This window comes from Chelonia mydas, chromosome 14, assembly GCF_015237465.2.
Source record: "Chelonia mydas isolate rCheMyd1 chromosome 14, rCheMyd1.pri.v2, whole genome shotgun sequence".
Lineage (NCBI taxonomy): Eukaryota > Metazoa > Chordata > Testudines > Cheloniidae > Chelonia > Chelonia mydas.
Genome location: NC_051254.2, coordinates 43,067,165 through 43,075,851, shown reverse-complemented (window position 1 = coordinate 43,075,851; position 8,687 = coordinate 43,067,165). Strand labels below are relative to the sequence as shown.

At 57.2% G+C, this 8,687-nt stretch overlaps 1 long non-coding RNA gene across 2 annotated transcripts; it reads right to left on the bottom strand.

Annotated features, from left to right (window-relative positions):
• Positions 1 to 3,324: 3,324 nt before the first annotated feature.
• LOC119567621 lies at positions 3,325 to 6,247 on the bottom strand. Of its 2 annotated transcripts, none has more exons than XR_006285678.1 (4): positions 6,101 to 6,247; positions 4,363 to 4,460; positions 3,880 to 4,002; positions 3,325 to 3,386 (listed from the first exon to the last, which is right to left on the bottom strand). It is a non-coding gene; the product is annotated as an uncharacterized LOC119567621 (long non-coding RNA). The 2 variants fall into 2 exon arrangements; XR_005227658.2 differs by lacking the exon at positions 6,101 to 6,247 and adding an exon at positions 4,885 to 4,945.
• Between the last annotated feature and the right edge of the window lie 2,440 nt (positions 6,248 to 8,687).

Genomic DNA, 8,687 nt, shown 5'->3' with positions numbered 1-8,687 from the left:
GGTTGGGGCATTCTGCTTCCTGACCGGCAATGGAGGGCAAAGCCCACCTCCTTTCTCTGCTTCTACAGGGTGCAGGGAATTAAACAAGGGTCTGATCAAGCAATCGTGACTGACTGACCCAGTGCTCTCCTCTCAGACACTTGGGGATCAGCCAGGGGGACAAGGAGCAGAGAGACACCCAGAGCCATAATCCTATATTAACTCACCCACCCGGGGATCCTCCTTATGCCACGTAGCAATGCAGCCATGTAAGACACTCAAATCACGGCAACTCGCGAGGTTCCAATGTGGGACCTTTAGCACCAGCCTGTCCCACGGGTTGCTGGTTGAGGAACTCTGAACTGGAAATAAGGAGTGGGCTCTTTTCCTGTCTCCAGGAGGCATCCACTGCAGGGAACCCAGCCAGCCCCACTCCCTGAGCTGTGTCAGGCCCTGGCACAGTGCCCTTACCTCCCCCACTCTGGCTGTATTTTTGTAGCCCAACAGCCTTCTGTCCTGGTGCCAGTCATAGCACCAGAGATCTTCCGCGTCATGTATGGTCAGGCCTGGAAGAGAGAGAGAGAGAGAGAGACTTTTCTCCTTCTGGTTCCAGTTTCTGTGCCCTTCCAATCCCATTGGTGGCTCCACAGTGGAGTGGAGAAGAACAGAGGCAGAGAGAGACTTGTCCTCCAGCTGGGGTCAGTCGGAGAGAAATGGTCTGGGGTCCCATTCTCCACCTGTGGTCACTCTCAGTCCCCTATTGGGTTCCGTGTCCCAGCTGGGTTCCTTACCCCTCTGTCGGAGCAGCAGCTGGTAGAGCCGGTAAGTCCCCTCCCTGGCCTGCCGGCTGATGTCCTTGTCCGGATCGCTGACAAATAGAGCCAGCTGGGCCACATGGTGCCCCATCCTGGGGAACTCGGCTGAGATCTAATGGAAGGGAGAGGAGAGGGGACTCCATCAGCATTTTCCTGTCAGCTCCCTGTCCCCCCTGGGCCAGAGGGCTCCTTCCCCTTAGCCCCTCGGCAGGAGATGCTGGGGGAGAGGAGCTTGAGATCGAGCCTTCATTTGCTCTGCTGCCAAGGGAGCCCGGAGCTGCTTTGGGATGCCAAGCAGGGGCTGGAGAATGGGCCCCTTAAAGGCCCAGGGACAGCACTGAACCAGGACAAGAAGAACTTGACTCAAGCCGAGCTCAGTCCCTGCTCTGACCCTGCCTCCCCATGAAGAACCCTCCTAAGCCACAGCCCCGGCAGCAGCAGATCCTGCAGCCCGCCGGAGCCAGCCCGCCTCCGCCGGGAGCCAGCAAGCTGGGCTCGGAGCTCACTTACGTCAAACTCAGGGAGGGTGACTATGTATCTGAGCAGGGCTGTGCTGCTCCTGATGGCCCTGGCTCGCTCCTGGGACACCCTGGACACGACCCAGAAGTTGACATGCTGTGGGGAAAGGAGGCAGGTGAGACTCAATGGCCAGCTGCACCTGCTTTGCAAATGAGCCCCCCACGCCCCCAGCCCCAGGGGCCTGAGACATTCTGCGCAGGGGGGAATATCTCAGGCCTTGATGGCAGAGCTTTAGAAGGGGATTCTTTCCCCCAGGACGCAGCTTGTACCCTGCAGGTCACAACTTGTCAGCGTCTCTCTAGATTGGGACAATGTTCGGGGTCGGGGCCGGTCCCCTCCTCCCAGAACTCCTGATTCCTGAACAGTTCACCAGAAAGGAGACTGAACCCTCGGCCCCTCCCTGCTACGCAAATCCTTCTGGGGGTGTAGGGAGTGACTGAAAGCACAATCCCCCCAGGAATTTCACAGCAGATCAGAGGGAAGGGCTGATTCCCTGGGGTCCTCCTGTTTCTCTAGGAAGGAGCGTGTGCCTCTTCTCTGAGAACCATCTCCCGAATCTCATGGGGTGTGTGTGTTGGAGGGGTGGGGGAAGGGTGGGTTTTCAGTCTCTCACTCCCCAAGACAGCCAGGAGCCCTGTGGTTCGTGCTCAGCAGAACCAGGCAGAGCTCTGACTTGAAGTCCCAGCTCCTTCCTCTGTCCCTCAAGAAGGAAGGACCTGACACTGCATTGCACTGACCTCCCCAACCAAGGACGGCCCACTGGGGACCCAGTTAGGAGGACAGAGTAGAAAATGGATCTTCCAGTCTCTCCTTACCAGTCCCCCAAAGAGTTAAGGTGAAATGGGGCTCACCTCCAAGATGAAATGGAGCCTGTCTGTGTCTGGGGACTCTGCCAGCAGATTCCCCAGCATGGCATCCAGGACCTCTGGGATGACTTTGTGCAGAGCCTGCAAAGCATGGGTCAGAGTTAGGGAACCTGGGCCTACACGTTCCACAGGATGGGAAGAGGGGTCTCTGGGAAGCACTGGGGAGACTCCCAAACACATCTCCTGGCCTCTCTCCTTCACATCCCACTGCAGGCAATTCGCAAGAATTGATGACCCCTGGACCTTTGATCCATGAGCTTAGCAGGTCTCTGCAGAGGGCCTTGTAGGGAGAAGAGTATGAAACAGCCAAGTTGCTATGTATGGAAGCTGGGCTTCTGGGCAAAACACGGGTTATGAAAGAAAGAAAGAAAGAAAGAAAGAAAGAAAGAAAGAAAGAAAGAAAGAAAGAAAGAAAGAAATCCCCCAGAGAGGGGTAATCTCTTCCCTGCTGGAGGGAAGGATCCAACCCTGCAGCTTGTTCCATCTCCGCTACCCCACCCCTAAATCTGGAGCTCCAGCGAATCAAGGGAGCAGGACCAAGGACCACTCTGGAAGAGGAGGAGGATGGAGGAGGAGGATGTACCTGGATGCCGGTGGTGTCCTTCTGCGTGCCCAGGGTGAAGACGGAGTGAAGGGCAGATCGCAAGAGGTGGGTCTCCACGTCTGGCTCCAGAGCAGGTTTCATGGTGCTGGCAAGAGAGAGGAGCTGGTATTAGACTGTGCAGTACGGGGGTGGGACTGTCGCCAACACGGACACCAACCCACAGGGATATAGGCACAGGCTGGCGAGAACGGAAACTGAGGCACTGAGCTCGGGAATAACAAGGCCAAGGCGTCCCAGACAGACAGTGGCAGGACAGGAATAGCTCCTGTTCCCTGGAGCCTGCTGCCCCTCCTGTATCTGAGCCCGGGAGTGAGCCCCTCCCCAAGGCGCCTGTCATGTTATGGGAGTGAAGAGAAGAGCCCCGCCAGGAGAGAGTGACCCTTCCCACCCCACCATCTCTGCCAGAGGTGCCACTCTTGGGAGGTGACCTGGGAGGGACAGTGACGGTGACTCCCAGCCTTGGGCCTGAGCAGCACTGGGGTGAGGGGAGCCGGCGGGGCGGGGTGTGGGGCTGTCTCGGTACCAGAGGTTGCCCACTGCAGCCAGGGAGTGGGCGAGGACGGCGCTGGGTGACGAGTCCTCGGGAAGCTCCTCGATGAGCTCCTGTGAGATGCGAAGGAGACAAAGGAGCGTGTGAGCTTCAGGCCCGACTGACACCTCCCAGTGAGGAGATGACACAGCCAGTGCCCCACATGGCCAGCAGGATCCCCCACCACCTCCCGCTCCCCCGATTCCTTCCTGCCCATCCGACTTGTCCCCCTTCCCGGATTCCTGCCCAGCTCACTCCCAATCCCCTTCTCTCCTCCTCCCTGTCAAAACTGCCCCCATTCAGCCCCATCCCGACGACCGAGCTGGGACCATGTGATTCCTTGTCCCCCGCTCTCAGCTGCCCTCCAGCCCCACAATTCCCCCCCTGCCCACTACCCACCAATCTCAGAATTTCTCCCTTCTCTTCTCCCCAGTCTTCAGCCCCAGCAATCCCTGCCCTCTGCTGCCCCCTCCAACACCACCCAGCCCCACCATTAACCCGGCCATACCCCTGCCAATCCCATGTCTCTCTCCTCCCGCCAGCTGTCGTATGGCGTGTCTCACTCACCACGATCCTCTTCACCACAGCCGCCTTGCAGCAGCGCGGCTCCAGCGTGTCCTCCCCTCTCTCCCGTGCAGCCAGACATGCGGGGTAGATGGCCTGCAGGAACAGGAGCTGCTGCCCCTCATCCTGTACCCACCAGGAGTGGGGTATAGCGAGAGAGAACCTGTTAGCGAGGGACCTTCCTGCCCCACCCACACCAGCTCCAGGGCTCAGGCCTCAATGGGGGATTGTGGGGACCCGCCTATTCTCCAAATCCCCCACCACTCCTACACAAGCAGGATCAGGAACCGGGACAGTGCCTGTGGGGGGAGACGACCTCGGCTGTTGTGGGACAAACACCCCCATCTTGGGGGTCCCACATCATGGATGTAAAAGGGCCCCATTAGGGGTGGTGGATCAGGAGGGACAAGACCCTCGGCAGGGGGTGGGGATGCTGGGAAGGGACAGGGCAATCTTGGTTCCAGCCCAGGTGGGGAACATTTGTACCTTATGTCTGCACTGGAGCTGCTCTCGGATGACCTTGAGAGCAGCTTCATCTTGGGCCACGTCCACCCCTTCCTCCTGCTCCGAATCCAGGGGGCTCCCTGCACCAGGGAGGGAAGGACAGGGGCATGGTGGGCAGAGCAGGATTAAAGACCCCCCTTCCCACCTCAGGCACCCAGGGCAGATGGGGCCCCAAACCTCCCTCTCAGGGATGCCTTCAGCCCCCAACAGCTGCAGAAGCCCAGAGCAGAGCCCCCCTCCCCTGCCCAGGACCCCAGGGGAGGTGCCTGTTCCCCCCGCCCGGAGCAGCAAGGACCAAGGGGGCAGCAGCTCTTCACGCCCCCACCACCAGGTCCCCGTGCGGAAGGGGCAGCTGTGTGACGGCTGCTGCTGTCCGTGGGGTTCGCGGGGCTCAGGCCAGACACCTGGGCTGGGGACCCCCCCCCGTACCCCTGGGAGAGCGTCTGGGCCCAGGGGGTTCACATCCCGTCCTCAGCCCTCCCGGCGCCCAGCCTGGCTCCTCACCTGGAGCAAAGCAGTGGCGCCCGTCGGCCTGGCTGCTGCCAGAGGCCCCGGTGCTGCCGCTGTCCCCGGCTGAGCTGCCGGTGCTGGGACAGGGACCTTCCCCCTCCTGGCCGGCGGGCGCTGGAAGGGCCTCAGAGACCGGGCAGGGCGAGGCCTCCTGATGGGAACGAGGGCTGGGCTCCTGGGGCTGCTGCTGCCCACACAACCAGCCCCAGAGCCACCCTGCCCGGCGCCCCTCCTGGGCTGGGTCCTGTCTGCCAAACCGCAGCCTGGGCCAGCTCCACCGGGGCCTGGTCGGGGCCGCTCCCAGCTCGGCGCCTGCGCCGGGAGCCGGGTTCCTTCTCCAGAAGGCCGGGCACTTCCGCCGTCTGGCCTGGACGGGAGCTGCTTCCCCGCCAGCGGGGACGCAGGGGGTGCTCTGCCCCTCGGGAAGACAGGAGCTGCTTCCCTCAGGCTCTGGGGTCACCTGCAGAGCCTTCCTCCGCAACATCCGCAGCAGCCTGGCCATCCTGGAACCGAGCGGGGAGCAGGGTGAGTCTGGGCTCAAGGCAGCCTTTCACTCCTGAGCCTTTTCCGTCCCTCCTCCTCCTCCCTGCTCCAACCACAGCAGCCCCCTCTGCCCCCACAGGAGTGCAGGGAGTGCCATCTACACACACGGGCAGGAGTTCATTGCCTGATCTGCTCCCAACGTTCCCCCTCGTAATCCCTGCTGCTGCAATAGCCAGGAGTCTCATCCTTTTCCAGCAATGGGGTCAATCCCAAAGACCATCGGTTCCTCTGGACAAGCAGCCCCCTCCTGTCGTCCCAGGCCACACTCCCGCCCAGGGTAGAGAAAGAAGAGAAGCCAGGAGTCCGGACTTCTCCTGGGAAACCATTCCCCACGTCAAAGTCACAAAGACCCTAGGCACAGGAAGACCAGGGCCCTCCTTGTTCCCCATTGGTTTCCTTGCTCAGCAGCTCACAGGCTCTGGCCCAGCTCAGAGACTCTCAGCCTGGGGAACAGTGTCCCACAAGGGAAGGGCTGGGAGCCCCATTGCTGGAATCTTTCCAAACACACTGGAGACGGCTCTGGAGAAGCCCCTGCCCGGTCTAAGAGTGAGGGGCTCTTGGGGGCTGTTGGCAAATGAAATCCCCCTTTGGAGATATCCTCTCCCCCTGTTTCTGCCTCTCCCCACACAGACAGGGGAAGCCACCGAGGAACCCAAATGCCACTCACTTGCTCTCAGTGATGGTATGATGGATGGCGGATATTCAGGGTCAGCAGACGTCCCTCGCCCTCCTCCTCACTCCCCAAGCCCAAGGCAGGCTGGGGAGGGTGGTGACCTCAGGAGTTACCCTGCCCAGCCAGCAGGCAGGGTGATGACACGAGGGCGATCGACTGGCTGTGAAAACAAGAGTCTGTCTTATTGCCAAGGGACGGAGAAACTCAGCCAGCAGCAGAGGGGTGCAGAACACGCCCTAGGGCGGAGGTGACAGCACCTCCAGGATCCTGACATCCCAGCACTTCCAGAGCCCAGGAAAAAAGGTGTGAACATTTTCATGGAAACCGTTTTCTGGCAGAAAACCCATTCAGGCAAAACCACTTTGTTTCTTGAAATCATAACAAGTAAGATGAAAATTCTTTGCAAAAATATTTGTTTGCAAAAGAAGAGCATCTCCTGTTTGTCAGAGCGCATTAAACTGTCTCCTCGTACACAAAGGGGAGACACGACGCTCTGGAAAATTAGACGAGATGCTTCAGTGTGAGCTAAGTAGTTGCTGCTCTTCACAATTTCAAAAGAATAAAATGCAAATAAAATCGAATCTTAGGTCATAATCTGCTATGGCTCAGTGTGATAGGACACCCCCGAGTCTGCACTGCTCCGAGTGACACTCTTCAGTGGATCCCCAGCATCCACCCATGGTGAGGTAGGTGGGAGAGGATCGTTATTTGTCCTTGAGAGAAGGAGAAACGAAGGCTTTAAAAGGAGCAGGGACTTGTCTTAGCTGATGCAGCCAGTCAGTCGCAGAGTTGCTCTCAAATGAGCTACAGACCAACAATTGTTCATAGTAATTATTCAGCAAGTATTTCAGAAGAATTGGAATGTTTGAGAGGATCATGAACTGCCCCGAGACAATGAATGGAGAGCAGCATCCACATTGGTCAAACATCTAACTGGTTGTGACTTATTTGCTTGGTCATAAAAGAGAACAACAAAGACCAGAGTTTCCTCCCTGTCAATAGCCCCCTCCTCAGCCAATCAAGGTTGAGACTTTGGGGGCTGCGAGGCTAAGAGGTCTCACCAAATAGCCCAAAGAATGGCCCTGGTCACCACCGAGGGGATCACTCTCGGAGCACTATTGCAGTCTCCCCTGTCTGTGAGGGCCTCCCACAACCCCCCCCCGGCCCCCGCTCCACCCACAGAGCTCCTGGTGGTGGGAGGAAAGCAGAGGAAAAGGACAAAGGAAGCAAGAAGAGAAAGGTAGGAGGGACAGAAGAAAAGGGAAAACAAAAAGGAGAAGCCCCAATGTCCCCAGTCATTCTAAGGGACAAAGTCCTAGGTCGGAAATAAAATGCTGCCCCCACAATCTAGTGTTTTCCTTTCCTAAAAATCAGCCGGCACCTGATGGATCAGACTGAACAGGTTCCAAACCTCTCCGAGGCTCTTACCTTCTCTACAGGGACGTCTGTTTTCGAGCAAAACCACTAAAAGAAAAGGAGAAAACTCCGAAGAGGGTCCTCCTTGCGCTCAGGAACGTGCAAGTGAATGCTCTCTCAGTCCTCCAGGAGAGACCTCGAGAAGGAGACGTGCTGAAGCAAAGCCTCAGGGATCTCCGAGGTGGCCCCTGTCCTGCACCCCTGTCCTGCCTGGCTGATGTCAAGATCTCTCTGTGAGGTCATCGCCTCCCCCCCACCTTTGTCCAATAGGCTGAGGTCCTGCCAAAGGCCCTTGTGATGTCACTGCCACACCCAGCCCTCCCCTGCAGTGCTGATGTCCTGCCCCTGTCCAGCCACATTGGATGTTTGAGCTGTTTCCCCTGGATCACCCCACGCAATGAGCGTTCATTGTGGGGATGACACCGACCACACAGTCGAACACAGAGGTTCTTCCCCAGGCCACAATTAGCTTTTCACAAGTTAGGAGACTTTCTGGCCAGAAGGAACCATTAGAGGATTTAATCTGATCCCCTGCGTATCCTAAGGCCTCCTGTATATCAGAAGAGCTGGGCTTTTCTTATACTGAGACATTTTCCAGAAAGGCATCTAGTCTTTATTCGAAGAGATCAAGAGATGGAGAAGCCATCATTTCTCTTGGTACTTTGTGCCAAGGATGAACCACCCTCTTACAAATCTGGGTCTTATTGTCATTATACTTTTTCTGATTTCTGCTTCCATCCATGGGGTCTTGTCATGCCTTTCTCTGCGACATAAAAGAGCCCTTTTATACGCAACATTTTCTCTCCATGAAGTCAAGCAACTCACCTCTCATTTGTCTTTTGTATCTACTAAACAGATTGAACTTTTTCAATGTCTCATTAGAAGGCATCATCCCCATCACTCAATTTCGAATCTTTTCTGTACCCTCTCCAATTGTTTTAACATAATATTCAAAATGTGGACACAAGAACTGGATTCAACATTCCAACATCAGTCTCAGCAATACTGTTTCACTTCCCTTTCCATCCTCACTACTCTATCCATGCAAGAATGGCTTTAACCTTTTTTACCCCAGTTTCACATTGACAGACCATGCTGAGCAGCTCGTCCACTATGGCCCCGAAATCCTTTTCAGGGTCACTGCTTTCCAGCGGATTGTCCCCCA